Genomic DNA, 20,826 nt, shown 5'->3' on the forward strand with positions numbered 1-20,826 from the left:
AACGAATGACTAATTCAACCGATATGTATATCTACCACCGAATTAGTCGACTGTTTTCCAAGAATCAGATGAACCGATTGATTTTATTCTGTTGATCGCATCACTACTTGCGTGGTATCATATTCTCGATGTGAAACGGACTCGGAACGAAGGAGCTTGTGAAACCACACAATACAGTCACATAATCTGAGTGCAGTGCATGTTCCTGCACGTAATGTGGCGAAGTAGACTCCCTTATGCAACAACTCTGTGCACTCACGGCACCATGCAAAGTAAAATATTCCTCGTTGGTCCAAAGAATTTTTTGCGGCCATGTGCCAACCATTTTAATACCTAAAAAAAGACGAGCGGCAACTTCACGGAGTTGTAGGCTATCTTTGGGCTTCATTTGGAGGACATTATAATTTTGTAGAGACGCTTCTTATTAATTTACATGTGGCCTCCTCACAGCTGTTTCGTCGGCGGTATTCCAGCAATGTAGCGCTACGTCTGATAAAACAACTTTACTAGCAGTGCACTGTTTTTCCTCTCAATAATCATTGCGTCTCACTTGGAAGGCTCACGCCAACAGTCACTTCACAAAAGAAATCAACATGCGTCGCCAAGCGTCAAACAGGATACTGACGTTAAAACAGGAAAGCTATATCACATTTTGTCTGCTTAGGGCGTCTAATTTTAACTTGGTACCGTTAAGTGGAGCTACTATTTTTCATCATACTCTGCGAGAACTCTTGTTAATGAACGTTCTTACGATATTCAAGCATCCTGCGATGTAAACAACCCGCACTGCAGCTCTCGGAACACCTTTGGTTTAGTTATTACCGCCGCGTATTTCAGAAGTTCCAAAAACGACTGCCCGAAATCTACCAGACATAAATAAATTGACACATATCAGTGGATAGAGCATGTCCCTAAGTTTTGATTCGTAATAGGTGACATGACTAAGTTGCACAAGGCACAAGAAGTGGGAAGGCCCGTCAGAACATGTAGACAATCTGCCGCTCCGTACTGTCATGTAGAATTAGTTCGCGCCGGCATGCAGGCAACCTGATTAACAGATGTCCTAAGCTCGCTGCTGTCGTTGCGCCGTCTCAGGCATTAGCAGTAGTAGCAGCTGTATTGGCGTTGTAAGATGGCTGTAATTTCGCTCCTTACAAGCACTCATCTACATACTTTGCCGTGATTTACAACCGGAATTAGGTATCACTTGAAAGGGCTGTACATCGTATGTATGAATATTTCATGAAGACTGACGTTGTCACGTACACTTTGTAAATAGTTGGTACTGGTTTCGGAGAAGGAGACCAGACAGGGTGGTCATCGGTCTCATCGGTGTACGGAAGGATGGGGAAGGAAGTCGGCCGTGCCCTTTCATAGGAACCATCCCGGCCTGGAGTGATTTAGGGAAATCACGGAAAACCTAAATCAGGATGGCCGGACGCGGGATTGAACCGTCGTCCTCCCGAATGTGAGTCCAGTGTCGAACCACTGCGCCACCTCGCTCGGTTTTGTAAATAGTTGTTAATGCTTATTGCGTGAAAGGTGATTGAGTGTTTTTTTATTATCAAAACGGCGTAATGAATGATTGCCTGCACTATAAGAGGTTGGAACGCCAGTGGAAATGAAACGGCAGGAGTAGCTCAGGCCCTGGGTGGAAAAGTCCGCACATGTGTGTTGGTCCTGCTTAACACAGGAAGTAGCTCTAGGCACCTGAGCGCTGAAGCACAATACAGTCGCGGTTGTCCAGTGTTGTAGCTAGGCCGGAAGGATAACAGGAAACTCTGAAGATCTTGAACGTAGCAGAGAGGAACAAGCAAGCGTTACTTCGGAAATCACGCAGGCTGGGTTATTTTAGAGGATTTCTGAGAAGCGTGACATTGCATGAATTCCTAATTTACAGGGATAGGTATTTACTCACAAACTTCTAGTGCTGGACGACGAGCCGGCCGCGGTGGTCTCGCGGTTCTAGGCGCGCAGTCCGGAACCGTGCGACTGCTACGGTCGCAGGTTCGAATCCTGCCTCGGGCATGGATGTGTGTGATGTCCTTAGGTTAGTTAGGTTTAAGTAGTTCTAAGTTCTAGGGGACTGATGACCACAGAAGTTGAGTCCCATAGTGCTCAGAGCCATTTGAACCATTTTGCTGGACGACGAAACCTAAAATATGGATGGTCGGCGTTAGGAAGAATCTGTAGAGAGGGAGAATATTCCGTGGTTTAGAGGTATGATTCGACTTCTGCAGTTACGAGGGAGGGGATCCCAGCTTTGCTGGAAACCCAGCGGTGGAGAGAAAGAGGTCTTCCGTTTTGAGCGACGGTGTTTGACGGTTCCTTCTTAGGTAGCTCAGACCGTAACCGCAATGGTCGTAAGAAACTGTTATTAAGGATACTATAAGATGTGGCTTCCTCCACACAGATGTCTGGAGTATCAGATGCTACATGATTACAAGGGTGTTGTGTGATGTAATTAACAGAGGTGTGTTAAGTTTTGTTTATGTCTCGTCACGGTTTTATTTCTCATCTGTACTTCAAGCTGTTGTAACTCTTTATGTTCTTTAGAAAACCAGGTAGCTTCAAAATTCCTAAGGTTATCACTATTGGTTACATGTCTCGTCCACCTGTTGGTCGGATTGACGGCACTTATAACAGTGGACGTTATATTTCAGATGTGTTACGACCCGTGGCTCTACCCTTCATTCGATCCCTGCGAAACCCTACATTTCAGCAAGATAATGCACGACCGCATATTGCAGGTCCTGTACGGGCATTTCCGGGTACAGAAAATATTCGACTGCTGCCCTGGCCGGCTGATTCTCCAGGTCTCTCACCAATTGAAAACGTCTGCTTAATGGTGGCCGAGCAACTGGCTCGTTACAATACGCCAGCTACTACTCTTGATGAACTGTGGTATCGTGTTAATTCTGCATGGGCAGCTATACCTCTACACCCCATCCTAGCTGTATTTGACTCAATGCCCAGGCGCATCAAGGCCGTTATTACGGCCAGAGGTGGTTGTTCTGGGTACTGATTTCTCAGGATTTATGCAACCAGATTGCGTGAAAATGTAGTCACATGTCATTTCATGTATAATATATTTGTCCAATGAATACCCGTTTGTCATCTGCATTTCTTCTTGGTGTAGCAATTTTAATGGCCAGTAGTGTAAGTTAAAGAAACGTTCTACATTCTACATGTTTATCTTTCGTGTCTACATCTTTGGCTACAGGACGCCGAATTGTACCGTGTAACAAGATGATGGGTATTGTAACAATGACGGTGGGTGAGTAACACCGAGCTATAATCGACTTTCGGATTCGAAGAGTTCGTCGATGTATGGAGCACCCTTCCAGCATCAAAATGCCAGACCACACGCGAGCGCTGCGAAATCTGCAACAATCCAGTGTCATGCGTTCAGCGTCGTCGATCATCCTCCACACATTAAATGAATTAACAATTGCCAATAAGGATAACCATGTGCTGCAGAATGGAATGACGACAATGAAAATTTGTGCCGGACGGAGACTCGAACCTGGAGCGAGCGGTCGTCTTACCATTTGGCTATCCATGCAAGACTCACGGCCACACCCAATCTTCCATATACCGTCAACCCCGTGTTTACGACCCGTAATAGTACATCCACAATGTATATTCCCGCACAGGTCAGACGTTGTATTTGAAAGTCACTTAGCGGGCATATGTGGGAGAGCGGTACTAGGCGCTTCACTCTGGAACCACGTTGCTGCTACGGTCGTAGGTTCGAATCCAACCTCAGGCATGGATGTATGTGATGTTCTTAGGTTAGTTAGGTGTACGTAGTTCTATGTCTGAGGGACTGATGACCTCAGATGTTAAGTCCAATAGTCCTTAGAGCCAATTGAATCATTTCGAAAGTCGCTTGCGTGTCCTAAGAAACTTTGCATCGTAATCAGTATAACACAGGAATTGTTGTTGTTGCTGTGGTCTTCAGTCCTGAGACTGGTTTGATGCAGCTCTCCAAGCTACTCTATCCTATACAATCCTCTTCATCTCCCAGTACCTACTGCAGCCTACCTCCTTCTGAATCTGCTTAGTGTATTCATCTCTTGGTCCCCCTCTACGAATTTTACCCTCAGTGCTACCCTCCAGTACTAAATTGGTGATCCCTTGATGCCTCAGAACATGTCCTACCAACCGATCCCTTCTTCTAGTCAAGTTGTGCCACAAACTCCTCTTCTCCCCAATTCTATTCAGTATCTCCTCATTAGTTATGTGATTCACCCATCTAATCTTCAGTATTCTTCTGTAGCACCACATTTCGAAATCTTCTATTCTCTTCTTGTCTAAACTATTTATCGTCCATGTTTTACTTCCATACGTGGCTACACTCCATACGAATACTTTCAGAAACGACTTCCTGGCACTTCAAATGAATACTCGATGTTAAAAAGTTTATCTTCTTCACAAACGCTTTCCTTGTTATTGCCAGTCTAAATTTTATATCCACTCTACTTCGACCATCATTAGTTATTTTGCTATCCAAATAGCAAAACTCCTTTACTACTTTAAGTGTCGCATTTCCTAATCTAATTCCCGCAGCACCACCCGACTTAATTCGACTACATTCCATCATCCTCGTTTTGCTTTTGTTGATGTTCAACTTATACCATCGTTTCAAGGCACTGTCCATTCCGTTTAACTGTTCTTCCAAGTCAACACAGGCATTACAATATTGTATTTATCTGCCAGATTGTATTTATCTGCCAATACCAGGCAAGCGACTTTCAAATACAAAGTCTGACCTGTACGAGAGTTACAGGAATATACATAACGGATGTACGATTATAGATCGTCATGTGAAAGTATGGGTCTGCTCTTGAGTCATCCACGGATAGCCAAATGGTAAGGCGACCGCTCCCGATATGTGGGAAATAAGGGTTCGATTCCCGTTCCGGCATAAATTTTCATTGTCCTATTTCCGTTCTGCAGCTGATGGTTGTCCTTATTTTGAGTTGCGAATTAATTTAATGTGTTTCATAACGGCTGCAGTCACCGCAGTGCCTGTTCCTTTGGACATGCATACATCGTAATCAGAACAACAGAGACACTGTAATATCGTCTCCTCCATACAGCAGCGACTTGACGCCATCCGATTGCCACTTGTTTCCAGAACTTAATGAAGACCTTAGAGAACTTCGCTTACAAAGTATTGGAAGTGTACAAGCTGAGTTGTGGTTGTGGCTCCGCCAAAGAAGTCAAACATTCGACAGTGAAGGTATCAACAATCTGGTCTCTCGTTGAGAGAAATGTGTTCGTCCTGAGGGTGGTTGTGTTGAGAAAGAAATGTGGACCAAAGAAGAATAAAAGTGAGGAATATTAGTGAGGTTTGTTTTATTTAAAAAGCTTTAAGAGTTTTCACATAAAACATAATTGAAAGAAAACAGCCCTTGGCCACTAGCTTTAACGAAACCGGGTTTTAACACTGCTAGGAGTGACTTCCTCAGAATTTAAATCAAAAAATGGTCTATAACATGGTCACAGAATTATGAATAAAAGCGTATGATACAGCGTATAAGTACAGAATCATCGTGAAATATTGGCAGTACTTATATGTCATTTTTAAATAATATATATGGCAAGAGGGCATTAGCCACAAAGAAATTTAAGATAAAAAATTGTGATGGCGAGCCACTAATGTCTGCTCGTTACTTGCGTGGTTACAGGTTGCAAACGGCTCGCCATCACAATTTTTTATCTTAAATTTCTTAGTGACTAATGCCCTTTTCTCATATTTATCATTTTATAAATGACATAATAGTACTGCCAACTTTTTACGATGATTCTGTACTTACACTATGTATCATACGTTTTTAGTCATAATTCTGTGACCATGTTATAGACTATTCTTTGATTTAAATTCTGAGGAAGACACTCCTAGCAGTGTCGAAACCCCCTGTTTCGTTAAAAGTAGTGACCGAGGGCTGTTTTCTGTCGATTATAACTATTCACTGTCTCTGAACGTGCAGTCATGTACAAGATTTTTCACATAAAACATTCTGAGGCATTAGTTTTCAGCATACCCTCCTGTGTCAGATGTGTCTATAAATAATCTTTTGCCGACGGCTTAAGGAAAGTAACCGTTATGTCACGAACTGGCAGGTATGATTTACGAGACACGTGGAAGGACACGGAGACGTACTTCTCAGCTATGCTGCGGGCCCGAGCGTGCAGCCAGATGAGGCGATGTTGGGCGCAGATTGTGTGACGGTAATGAGATGCGCCTATGCAGCGGTCCGCGAGCGCCGAGGGCAAACACTAAGTGCTATTGATCAGATGCTGCTGCCACGGTCTAGCAATTACACTGGCCAGTCTAGTGTCAACACAATTACTCGGAGCGCCGGGACCACTGCGAGCATCGATCGGCCCGCCGGTCCCGATCAGAAGGCGGCCGCCCCGGCCACGGTCCGCTGGCACCCTCGTTCCAGCAGGAGGGCGGCAAGAGGCGGGCTGGTGTTCTGCCGCCGGGTTCACGCTCCCTCACGGGCCCAAGTTGCGGCAGCTGCTACCTCGAGCGACACCGTGAAAATCACCTTGTGCAAGAACCTGACTCACTTACGGGGTGGTCGGAAAGAGGATGAAAAACTTGTAAGGGTGTTGCAGTGTACGTTGTGCGTAGAATTGATAAGAAAAAAAATCAATACATTGAGCAGTTTCCGGACAGTCGTCGTCTGCACTGTAAGTCTCTTTACCATGATGTAGTTGTTGTTGTGGTATTCAGTCCTGAGACTGGTTTCATGCAGCTCTCCATGCTACCCTATCCTGTGCAAGCTTTTTCATCTTCCAGTACTTACTGCAACCTACATCCTTCTGAATCTGCTTAGTATATTCATCTCTAGGTCTCCCTCTACGATTTTTATCCCCTACGCTGCACTCCAATGGGAAATTAAGGGAGAGCATAAGGGAACAATTGACAGGAATGGGGGAGAGAAATACAGTACAAGAAGAATGGGTAGCTCTGAGGGATGAAGTAGAGAAGGCAGCTGAGGACCAAGTAGGTAAAAAGACGAGGGCTAGTAGAAATCCTTGGCTAACAGAAGAAACATTGAATTTAATTGATGACAAGAGAAAATATAAAAACGCAGTAAATGAAAATAGCAAAAAGGGATACAAACGTCTCAAAAATGAGATCGACAGGAAGTGCAATATGGCAAAGCAGGGATGGCTAGAGGACAAATGTTAGGATGCAGAGGCTTATCTCACTATGGGTAAGATAGATACTGCCTACAGGAAAATTAAAGAGATCTTTGGAGAAAAGAGAGCCACTTGTATGTATATCAAAAGCTCAGATGGAAACCCAGTTCTAAGCAAAGAATGGAAAGCAGAAAGGTGGCAGCAGTATGTAGAGGGTCTTTACAAGGGCGATGTACTTGAGGACAAGATTGTGGAAGTGGAAGAGGATGAAGATGAAACGGGAGATACGATACTGAGTGAAGAGTTTGACAGGGCACTGAAAGACCTGAGTCAAAACAAGGCCCCGGGAGTAGACAGCATTTACTATAACTAGTGATAGCCTTGTGACAGCCAGCCCTGATAAAACTCTACCATCTGGTGAGCAAGATGTATGAGACAGGCGAAATACCCTCAGACTTCAAGTAGAATATAATAATTCCAATCCCAAAGAAAGCAGGGGTTGACAGATGTGAAAATTACCGAACTATCAGTTTAATGAGTCACAGCTGCAAAATACTAACGTGAATTCTGTACAGACGTATGGAAAAACTGCTAGAAGCCCACCACGGCGAACTTCAGTTAGGATTCCGTAGAAATGTTGGAACACGTGAGGCAATACTGACCCTACGACTAATCTTAGAAAATAGATTAAGGAAAGGCAAACATACATTTCTAGCATTTGTAGACTTAGAGAATGCTTTTGACAGTGTTGACTGGAATACTCTCTTTCAAATTCTAAAGGTGTCAGGGGTAAAATACAGGGAGTGAATGACTATTTACAATTTGTACAGAAATCAGATGGCAGTTATAAGAGTCGTGGGGCATGAAAGAGAAGCAAAGTTTGGGAAGGGAGTGAGACAGGTTTGTAGCCTCTCCACGATGTTATTCAATATGTATAATGAGCAAGTAGTAAAGGAAACAAAAGAAAAATTCGGAGTAGCTATTAAAGTCCACGGAGAAGACATAAAAACGTTGAGATTCACCGATGACATTTTAAATCTGTCAGAGACAGCAAAGGGCTTCCAAGTGCAGTTGAATGGAATGGACAGTGTCTTGAATGGAGGATATAAGATGAACGTCAACAAAAGCAAAACGAGGGTAATGGAATGTAGTCGAATTAAGTCGGGTGATTCTGAGGGAATTAGATTAGGAAATGAGACACTTAAAGTAGTAAAGGAGTTTTGCTATTTGGAGAGCAAAATAACTGATGATGGTCGAAGTAGAGAGGATATAAACTGTAGACTGGAAACGCCAAGGAAAGCGTTTCTGAAGAAGAGAAATTTGTTAACATCGAGTGTAGATTTAAGTGTCAGGAAGTCGTTTCTGAAAGTATTTGTATGGAGTGTAGCCACGTATGGCAGTGAAACATGGACTATAAATAGTTTGGACCAGAAGACAATAGAAGCTTTCGAAATGTGGTGCTACAGAAGAATGCTGAAAATTAGATGGGTAGATCATATAACTAGTGAAGATGTATTGAATGGAACTGGGGAGAAGAGGAGTTTGTGGCACAATTTGACAAGAAGAAGGGACCGGTTGGTAGGACAAGTTCTGAGGCATCAAGGGATCCCAAATTTAGCATTGGAGGGCAGCGTGGAGGGTAAAAATTATAGAGGGAGACCAAGAGATGAATACACTAAGCAGATTCAGAAGGATATAGGTTGCAGTAGGTACTGGGAGATGAAGAATCTTGCACAGGGTAGAGTAGTTTGGAGAGCTGCATCAAACCAGTCTCAGGACTGAAGACAACAACAACAACAACAACAACGGTTCGCCTGTTGCTGTATATACAACAGGATATTTCACTATTTGTTCCTCACCATTTTTTATTGTATTACCACTCAAGTGATGTTGACCTCTCACTTAGATGATGATGTTTATAATGATGAAGATGTCTTCGTCTGGACTGTAATACACTTTACCATGATATGCATTAAGAATTATTTTATATAGGTTTCTTTCGTGTCATCATTTTAACACAATATGAATAAAGCAATATACGGTTCTGCTGTTTATGTACATACAACTGCATATTTCACTGTTTATTCCTCACCATTTTTTATTGTATTACCACTCAGGTGATGTTGACCCCTCACTTAGATGATGATGATGATGATGATGATGATGATGATGATGCCGATGATGATGATGATGACGATGATGTCTTCGTCGGGACTGTAATTCACTTTACTATGATATGCATTAATGATTATGCTATATAGTTTTCTTTCGTACCATCATTTTAAGACTACATTGAAACGTCCCCTTAGAAAAATTGTACATGACTGTGCTTAAACTGACACCCAATATTTTTTTAGCGCAACGCAGTCTGACTTTTAAAAATCCCTACGAAAGAATGGCCCTGACTAACATTAACCTATACGTTTCACATATCACTTACCTCACAAAAATCTTGGTTACTCGAACTAATGCAATACTGCGAGCGCCACTACTGCCAGCTAAATAAAAGATTCAAATTACGGAAGTCACTAGCTACTGATAGGTATAGTTAGCAAATGAAAAATTTTAATAGAGAACAAACAATATATTTACCTTTATAGTCATAATATATATGGTAGTTCATGACATCCAGTCTTTCAAATTACAAAACTCCGCCATCTCTCTCCCCGCGTCCACCACTGCTGGCGGCTCACCTCCAACTGCGCAACGCTACTCGCTGTTCACATCCATCTCCCAAGGCTACAATGGCGAGTATTACAACAATGCCTACCAGCCACAGACTGCACACAGCACAGCCAGTGATCTTCATACAGAGCGCTAAGTGGCGTTACCAATAAAAAAAAAACCTAAACAGCCTACTAACATAACCCCCACACTCCCCACAAAAAATTTTACAAATTGTTTTGGGCAGTGGGCAATACAGATTTGAAAAAAAAATCATAATTACAATAACAAAGAAATGAAATACACACACCTATCGATACAATGTTGGTCAAAAGCTAAAATTTTCTCACAGTCCATAAAGACAGTCCTGATCGTTCATCACGGTAAAATAGCAGTGTTTTTGCTCAATGTCTGAGCAGTAAAAGAAAATGCATACGGAAGTAGTGGATTTCCATGCAGTTTTGAAGAAGTAGTGTTGTCCTTCCAACGGAAAGACAGTGCTGACTCTTGACATGCTGACAGGTAATGGGCCACAACAGAGCAAACCCACAGCAGAGTCAGTCGAAGTTTTGAAGAATATTGGTAGGTAGGTCACCACAGAGCAGACCACTGTAGTCTTGTTAGAGGTTACGGTATTGGTGGGCTACCAGAGGTGCAGACCCAGTGCAGTCCTTGTAGAAATAATGGTATTGGTGGGCCATCAAACATGCAGACCCACTGTGGTTCTTGTAGAGATGGCTAGCAGTCACCCGTTGCGACTGTGCCAGTGCACAATCACCATCGAAGAGTCTTGCAGACAATATTGCAAGTCCTTGAACCACCACTTGTGCACTCACAAAGTTTTTCTCTAATTGTCCTTAGAACCAGCAATGCTGTTAACCAGTCCCTTGCTGAATTATCAACACACGTGCAAACATTATCAGTCCTTACTTCTCACATATTGTCCATATATGATGACCAACAGAAACGTTTGCAGTGAAATGTAATTTACAAGTTACTTAATTTGATGTACTGGTGTCAATCACAATTTTATAACATGAGAATACAATAACAAAGGTACAAAATACATTATTAAAACATAATAATACAGATAACATTTGTAGTAATAGGGGCTTTACAAAAGAATAGAAATAAACATATACATCAGTGTTACAGGAATTATGACATAAGTAAATACATAAAAGATCAGAATAACTTTTGAAACATCTAATTCATTAAAACAAAACAGAATAAATAATTTCTAAACATATTTACAAAGAAAACGAGATATTATTAATACAAATTATATTTGAGGATAACAGTGAATGTAGCTGAGTATTAGAAGAGAAGAAATTCTATGGCAGGAAGAATATAAATACATAAGGGTACACAACGCAAATCGTAACCAAAACAGACAACACCCGTATGACAACTGTTGGCAGAATAATAGTTACTGAGAAAGATTGCACTGCCGTAGTAATGAATATGACAGATATAACCTTAGAAACAGACAATATGGGAAGCAAAACAATTATTATCAGGGGAGACGAAATAACTTCAGATGCAACAGTTCAGCGCGCAGTTACGATTCAGGGAGAAATTCTCCACCACGTGACCGACAAGAAAGAAATTATGGAATCTACCAACATGACGACAGACGATATAATCATAACTACAGACCTGAATTGCATCAGAACTGGCGAGCTTCAAACAGGGCAGGGCCTTCTCGTCAAGGTGAATTTGTAGAAGTTAGGTCTCCTAATCCCAATAACGACGCGCGCCAACAAAGAGACAGACAATGACTCCCACCGCAAGGAGCCACGTGCGCCGCCTGGCTCAGAGAAAAATAACATAGACGCAAACCTTCAGAAAAATTTGAACATTCTTTACCGATGTACCATATACCCCATGATAATTCCGTTGAAGCTGTAGCTATGCATAGTAGGAAGAGTAACGGCTTGCACCACATTTCACATGTAAAACCGTTTATTGAAAGATAATCTGCTTTTTGACTTTGTCTTGCCATAAAACATTTCACTTTACATTACTAGTATACTTTGTCAGACTTAAGAAATTGTTAACATGCAACAATGTTTGAAGTTAAATATTCAGTCAAGAACCAAGAGACCTTATTTAAACATAAATTACGAATGCATTGTTATAGTGAACAGACGACACAGTGTCATTGTGTGTGTGTACATTCTTGCTTGTTAGATGCACGATTACGTAACGACTATAAGGCTGACATACTTAGAACATTTACCAGTACTGCTAATGAGATTTTAATGCAACATTTTGGTTTACTTGAAAATACATTCTGGATCTGAAGTTCTTTGTGTGAGATACCAGATGACTCAGTGGTTAGTTTATTTGACCACTACACGATTATACCACGACGCTACTAATGAGTGACACAATTTATATTATTGCTTTTGCGCTGTTCTGTTTTATATCTGCACAGTATTTCTGAATTCTTCTGGAAAGTAAAACATGTTTTAGGAGTAACTGTTGTGCTATAGCTACAATGAGACAGCTTTTTTTGTTAGCACAACAATATGTTACAGTTAGTACTTTCTTGATCATGGTACTGTACGTAATAACTACGATATCTATATGCATAGCATTTCGCTTTTGTTTATCATGAGGTAAGTACATTGACTTCTGCAGAGCTTAGCTTTCGGAGGACAATAACTACGACACTTCCATAGACATTATCTTACAACATGACGCACAGTTTAGCGCTACAGTACACGTATTTGAGTGATTAATTTTGTACTTTAAACATTTATTTTTAAAGAAATTTGAAGTACAATGATACAAAGGTTTTCCGTGATAGATTTCATTCCATTGCTGTAATCTGTAACACCTGAGGATATAATTACATTAATCCTCAGGGGGGTACACGCTTACTTTGTGTACCATGTGTATGGCAAGCACAAGGAGCCCTAGCTAATATGGTATTTGCTTATACAACTTTACACATCGGTACCATATTTCTCTAACACAGAATTACACAGCTATCTGATCATTTACCTGCGAGAGATAAATATTTATTTTACTACGTCAGTGACAGATGTTTACGTAACTACACCGTTGGATAACTTCACATTTATGAAACTGTATTTTGTCTGTACTTTGTGAAATTTTTTTGGAACCATTGTGATACTATGAGAGCTTTGAATGATGAATTTGGTATGGGATCATGATTTTTAAAGTACGTTTGAGGTAGATGACACTTTTGACATGAGCAGAGAATTTTTTTTAGGTTTTAAAATTTATGGAGGAACCTACGTCGATTTTGAGATTTGGCTCTGGTTTTATGATGTTATGATGACGATGTGTATTACGCTGTTGCGGTATGTTTATGATCAATAAGCTGATGCTAAATGAGGAATTTGATTATGCTACTTATTTATTATGATGAAATATTGAAGAAGTGTCTACGAATATGTATATGTGTAATAAAGCAAGGAATAATGAGTAGTGGTTAGGGACTCTGGATTGTGAAAAAGGTTGTTGTAAACCTAGAATCGTACTTTAAGAGTTATGAAATGTATGTAAATGCGTGAATGTATTACAATGCCGACGAAAATATCAATAGGATTTTGTTTCTACAGATGAATAATGCAAATTCTTGACCCTTGAAATTTTTATATGAGACTGCCACTGTAGCGGAAACTGGTGTCGTGAATATTTCGGTAAGAAAGTTAAGTGACCGCGTGCACGTAATGCGTCGTGGGCACCCAGCTGTGCGACAGCCACCTGGAAACAAGCCATTAGTGTGTGCCTTTCAAAGACACAAGAAAAAAAAGGAGGCCATTATCCTCGCTATTGACATTCCTTTGTAGAAAGCATAAAAAAACGACACGCACATTACTTGGAAAAGGTACTTATTTACATCTGCACACCTGATAATGACAAGCGTCTTTCTACGAGAGTTGAGAGAATTATTACTAACTTATGAAATGTCACATGACAATTGAATGATATTTAATGCTTTGCCTTTCATAGTTGCCTATTTCATTTGATATCTGGTTTCCAGCTGTGTTACAGCATTGGTTTTATAAAATAGAATTAAATGCATTTGCTAATGTGAACACTTTCTGTCAACAGATCTATTAAATAATCATTTTATGATCCACGTTCTTCGAAAAAGGAACACTTCGAAAGGAAAGAACAATAAGAAGGGACTAATAACAGTCACTGCATACTTAATTTTCTTTTCAACTACTTGGTAATTTTTTGTAGAATTACCTTTTCTGGTGCACCACTTTAATGACATAGACATTAAGATGTGATTATACATTTCTCTTATCTGTATTGTTATCTTTACTATAATATTTTTGCTTCTTGAGCTTTGTCATGTATAGATATAAGTTATTGCATTTCCTGCTGCTGTTTGCCAGGCATAGTGCTACTAAATTTCACTTTCTATTACTCTGTTAAGCTAGTTTTACGACTGATTTATTTTTCTTGTTTGCTGCTCATTGCTTTATATTGGTTGTAATATTGCTGCTTGCTTTGACAACTTCCAATTTTTTGATTTCCTTATATTAGTTGTAATATTGCTGCCTGCTTTGACAACTTCCATTTTTTTCATTGCTGTTTGTATTAATTGTTTTGTGCTGCTGCATTGCCTCGTCCCTTAGTTTAGCATCTGAGCTCATTAGGTTTAAGTTAGCTTAAGAGGGGGTAGACTATATAAGAAACTAACTATGAGGAATTGGAAGAAATGCATTGAGAATGATTTGGCCAAAAAAGTAGTGTACAGTGGAGAAAAACGATTTTTGAAATAAGATGTGAACAAAATACAGAAAGCATTCATGGATAGGATATTTTTGGTAGAAACAAATGTTGAGATACGACGAAAGATCTACAGAATGAAGTTTTGGGTTGGACTGCAGTACCAAACGTAACACTGAAAACAAACACTGTCCCGTATTTTGTGTTATTATGCTATTTGAATGTGTATTTTTTTGCTGTCTTTGTGTGTTTAGCTGATACGAGTTACATTTTAGAATTTTTCTGAATATATGTTATTTACTTTGTAAACATGTTTAGACATTAATGATCTGTTCTGTTTTGTTGCTCATATGTGAAGTTGATGTTTCAAAAGTTATTCTGATCTTTATGTATGTACTTATGTCATAATTTTTGTAACATTGATGTGCATGTTTATTTCTATTCTTTTGTAAAGCATGTTTTACTACAAATGTCATCTGTATTATTATGTTTTTTAATGATGTATTTTGTACCTTTGTTATTGTATTCTTATGTTATAAAATTGTACTTGACACCAGTTCATCAAATTAAGTAACTTGTAAGTTACATTTCACTGCACACATTTCTGTTGGCCATAGTATATGGACAATATGTGAGAAGCAGGGACTGATAGTGTTTGCGCGTGTGTTAATCATTCAGCAAGGGACTGAATAACAGCATTGCTGGTTCTAAGGACATTTCAAACAAATTCTTTGTGAGTGGACAAGTGGTGGTTTATGGACTTAAAGTATTCTCTGCAAGACTCTTCAATGGTGATTGTGCACCTGCACAGTTGCAACAGATGGTTGCTGGCTGTCTCTACAAGGACTACAGTGGGTCTGCTCTGTGATGACCTACCTACCGATAGTCTTCAACGTCGACTGAGTCTGCTGTGGCCCGTTACCTGTCTGCATGTCAAGAGTGAGCATAGTCTTTCCGTTTGAAGGACAACACTACTTCTTCAAGACTGCTTAGAAATTCACTACTTCCAAGTGCAATTTGTTTTATTGCTCAGACTTTGTCTCTACAAGGACTACAGAGGGTCTGCACCTTTGATGACCCACCAATACCATTATTTCTACAAGGACTGCAGTGGGTCAGCACCTTTGATCACCCACCAATACCATTATTTCTACAAGGAATGCAGTGGGTCTGCACCTCTGGTGGCCCACCAATAGTAATCTCTGCCAGGACTACAGTGGGTCTGCTCTGTGATGACCTACCTACCGATAGTCTTCAAAGTCGACTGACTCTGCTGTGGCCCATTACCTGTCTGCATGTCAAGAGTGAGCATAGTCTTTCCGTTTGAAGGACAACACTACTTCTTCAAGACTGCTTAGAAATTCACTACTTCCAAGTGCAATTTGTTTTATTGCTCAGACTTTGAGACAATACTGCAATTTTACTGTGATGAACGATCAGGACTGTCTTTATGGACTGTGAGAAAATTTTAGCCTTTGACCAACATTGTATCAATAAGTGTGTGCATTTGATATCTTTGTTACTGTAATGATGGAAAATTTTATCAAGTCATTATTGGCCAGTGCTCAAAACATTTTGTAAAATTTTTTGTCGAGAGCATGGGGGCTATGTAAGTAGGCTGTTTAGGTTTTTTTATTGGTAACGCCACATAGCACTCTGTATGAAAAACCACTGGCTGTGCTTTGTGCAGTCAGTGGCTAGTTGGCATTGTTGTAATACTCGCCATTGTAGTGTTGGGCGGCTGGATGTTAACAGCGCGTAGCGTTGCGCTGTTGGAGGTGAGCCTCCAGCAGTGGTGGACGTGGGGAGAGAGATGGCGGAGTTTTGAAATTTGTAAGGATGGATGTCATAAACTGATATATATATATTGTTGTTGTTGTGGTCTTCAGTCCTGAGACTGGTTTGATGCAGCTCTCCATGCTACTCTATCCTGTGCAAGCTTCTTCATCTCCCAGTACCTACTACAACCTACATCCTTCTGAATCTGCTTAGTGTACTCATCTCTCGGTCTCCCTCTACGATTTTTACCCTCCACACTGCCCTCCAATGCTAAATTTGTGATCCCTTGATGCCTCAAAACATGTCCTACCAACCGATCCCTTCTTCTAGTCAAGTTGTGCCACAAACTTCTCTTCTCCCCAATCCTATTCAATACCTCCTCATTAGTTACGTGATCTATCCACCTTATCTTCAGTATTCTTCTGTAGCACCACATTTCGAAAGCTTCTATTCTCTTCTTGTCCAAACTAGTTATCGTCCATGTTTCACTTCCATACATGGCTACACTCCAAACAAATATTTTCAGAAATGACTTCCTGACACTTAAATCTATATTCGATGTTAACAAATTTCTCTTCTTCAGAAACGTTTTCCTTGCCATTGCCAGTCTACATTTTATATCCTCTCTACTTCGACCATCATCAGTTATTTTACTTCCTAAATAGCAAAACTCCTTTACTACTTTAAGTGTCTCATTTCCTAATCTAATTCCCTCAGCATCACCCGATTTAATTTGACTACATTCCATTATCCTCGTTTTGCTTTTGTTGATGTTCATCTTATATCCTCCTTTCAAGACACTGTCCATTCCGTTCAACTGCTCTTCCAAGTCCTTTGCCGTCTCTGACAGAATTACAATGTCATCGGCGAACCTCAAAGTTTTTACTTCGTCTCCATGAATTTTAATACCTACTCCAAATTTTTCTTTTGTTTCCTTTACTGCTTGCTCAATATACAGATTGAATAACATCGGTGAGAGGCTACAACCCTGTCTCACTCCTTTCCCAACCACTGCTTCCCTTTCATGCCCCTCGACTCTTATGACTGCCATCTGGTTTCTGTACAAATTGTAAATAGCCTTTCGCTCCCTGTATTTTACCCCTGCCACCTTTAGAATTTGAAAAAGAGTATTCCAGTCAACATTGTCAAAAGCTTTCTCTAAGTCTACAAATGCTAGAAACGTAGGTTTGCCTTTTCTTAATCTTTCTTCTAAGATAAGTCGTAAGGTCAGTATTGCCTCACGTGTTCCAACATTTCGACGGAATCCAAACTGATCCTCCCCGAGGTCCGCATCTACCAGTTTTTCCATTCGTCTGTAAAGAATTCGCGTTAGTATTTTGCAGCTGTGACTTATTAAACTGATAGTTCGGTAATTTTCACATCTGTCAGCACCTGCTTTCTTTGGGATTGGAATTATTATATTCTTCTTGAAGTCTGAGGGTATTTGGCCTGTCTCATACATCTTGCTCACCAGCTGGTAGAGTTTTGTCATGACTGGCTCTCCCAAGGCCGTCAGTAGTTCTAATGGAATGTTGTCTACTCCGGGGGCCTTGTTCCGACTCAGGTCTTTCAGTGCTCTGTCAAACTCTTCACGCAATATCGTATCACCCATTTCGTCTTCATCTACATCCTCTTCCATTTCCATAATATTGTCCTCAAGTACATCACCCTTGTATAAACCTTCTATATACTCCTTCCACCTTTCTGCCTTCCCTTCTTTGCTTAGAACTGGGTTGCCATCTGAGCTCTTGATATTCATACACGTGGTTCTCTTCTCTCCAAAGGTCTCTTTAATTTTCCTGTAGGCAGTATCTATCTTACCCCTAGTGAGATAAGCCTCTACATCCTTACATTTATCCTCTAGCCATCCCTGTTTAGCCATTTTGCACTTCCTCTCGATCTCATTTTTGAGACGTTTGTATTCCTTTTTGCCTGCTTCATTTACTGCATTTTTATATTTTCTCCTTTCATCAATTAAATTCAATATTTCATCTGTTACCCAAGGATTTCTAGCAGCCCTCGTCTTTTTACCTACTTTATCCTCTGCTGCCTTCACTACTTCATCCCTCAGAGCTACCCATTCTTCTTCTACTGTATTTCTTTCCCCTATTCCTGTCAATTGTTCCCTTATGCTCTCCCTGAAACTCTGTACAACCTCTGGTTCTTTCAGTTTATCCAGGTCCCATCTCCTTAATTTCCCACATTTTTGCAGTTTCTTCAGTTTTAATCTACAGGTCATAACCAATAGATTGTGGTCAGAGTCCACATCTGCCCCTGGAAATGTCTTACAACTTAAAACCTGGTTCCTAAATCTCTGTCTTACCATTATATAATCTATCTGATACCTTTTAGTATCTCCAGGGTTCTTCCACGTATACAACCTTCTTTCATGATTCTTAAACCAAGTGTTACCTATGACTAAGTTGTGCTCTGTACAAAATTCTACTAGGCGGCTTCCTCTTTCATTTCTTAGCCCCAATCCATATTCACCTACTATGTTTCCTTCTCTCCCTTTTCCTACACTCGAATTCCAGTCACCCATTACTATTAAATTTTCGTCTCCCTTCACTATCTGAATAATTTCTTTTATTTCATCGTACATTTCTTCAATTTCTTCGTCATCTGCAGAGCTAGTTGGCATATAAACTTGTACTACTGTAGTAGGTGTGGGCTTCGTATCTATCTTGGCCACAATAATGCGTTCACTATGCTGTTTGTAGTAGCTTACCCGCATTCCTATTTTCCTATTCATTATTAAACCTACTCCTGCATTACCCCTATTTGATTTTGTGTTTATAACCCTGTAATCACCTGACCAGAAGTCTTGTTCCTCCTGCCACCGAACTTCACTAATTCCCACTATATCTAACTTTAACCTATCCATTTCCCTTTTTAAATTTTCTAACCTACCTGCCCGATTAAGGGATCTGACATTCCACGCTCCGATCCGTAGAACGCCAGTTTTCTTTCTCCTGATAACGACATCCTCCTGAGTAGTCCCCGCCCGGAGATCCGAATGGGGGACTATTTTACCTCCGGAATATTTTACCCAAGAGGATGCCATCATCATTTAATCATACAGTAAAGCTGCATGTCCTCGGGAAAAATTACGGCTGTAGTTTCCCCTTGCTTTCAGCCGTTCGCAGTACCAGCACAGCAACGCCGTTTTGGTTAATGTTGCAAGGCCAGATCAGTCAATCATCCAGACTGTTGCCCCTGCAACTACTGAAAAGGCTGCTGCCCCTCTTCAGGAACCACACGTTTGTCTGGCCTCTCAACAGATACCCCTCCGTTGTGGTTGCACCTACGGTACGGCCATCTGTATCGCTGAGGCACGCAAGCCTCCCCACCAACGGCAAGGTCCATGGTTCATGGGGGATATATATATATATATATATATATATATATATATATATATATATATATATAATGACTATTAAGGTAAATACATTGTTTGTTCCCTATTAAAATCTTTCATTCGCTAACTGTGCCTATCAGTAGTTAGTGAATTCCGTAATTTGAATCTTTTATTTAGCTGGCAGTAGTGGCGCTCGCTGTATTGCAGTAGTTCGAGTAAATAAGATTTTTGGTGAGGTAAGTGATTTGTGAAAGGTATAGCTTAATGTTAGTCAGGGCCATTCTTTTGTAGGGATTAATGAAAGTCAGATTGCGTTGCGCTAAAAATATTGTGTGTCAGTTTAAGCACAGTCTTGTATAATTTTTCTAAGGGACGTTTCAACATGAATAAAATAATATACGGTTCACCTGTTGCTGTATATACAACTGGATATTTCACTGTTTATTCCTCGTCATTTTGTATTGTATTACCACTCAAGTGATGTTAAACCTTGACTTAGATGATGATGATGTTTGGATTGTGGGGCGCTCAACTGCGTGGTCACCAGCGCCCTTACAAATTCCCAATCTTTTCCCAGCACAATCTTCACATGTACATGAATGATGATGAAATGGTGAGGGCAACACAAACACCCAGTCATCTCGAAGCAGGTGAAACTCCCTGACCCCGCCGGGAATCGAACCCGGGATCCCGTGCTCGGGAAGCGAGAACGCGACCGCGTCCTTACATAGAGGCTTTTAAGTATGCTACATAGCCATTAAGTTGCGTTTCCAATATTCGTCAATTTCTTAAGTTGCATTACTGCTTTATCAACTGGAAATCGTTTCTTTATTTTGTGATATTATTTACTTGTGCATGAAGCAATTCGGTTAATTTTGCTATGTTGAACAGGCGTAGGGTGTTCCTATTTTATACCGACATTTTGTAAGATTTGTAAACTGGAGACCAATTATACAAATTGGATTTTGTCCTGACTGGTCAAAGTTCTAAATCGTCTGTTCCAGCCAATGAATAATCTTTGCGTTCTTATACATACTACTATCGATATTTCACGTCATTTGTAAACCAAATGTTATACATACACTCCTGGAAATTGAAATAAGAACACCGTGAATTCATTGTCCCAGGAAGGGGAAATT

Source organism: Schistocerca gregaria, chromosome 6, assembly GCF_023897955.1.
Source record: "Schistocerca gregaria isolate iqSchGreg1 chromosome 6, iqSchGreg1.2, whole genome shotgun sequence".
Taxonomy (NCBI): domain Eukaryota; kingdom Metazoa; phylum Arthropoda; class Insecta; order Orthoptera; family Acrididae; genus Schistocerca; species Schistocerca gregaria.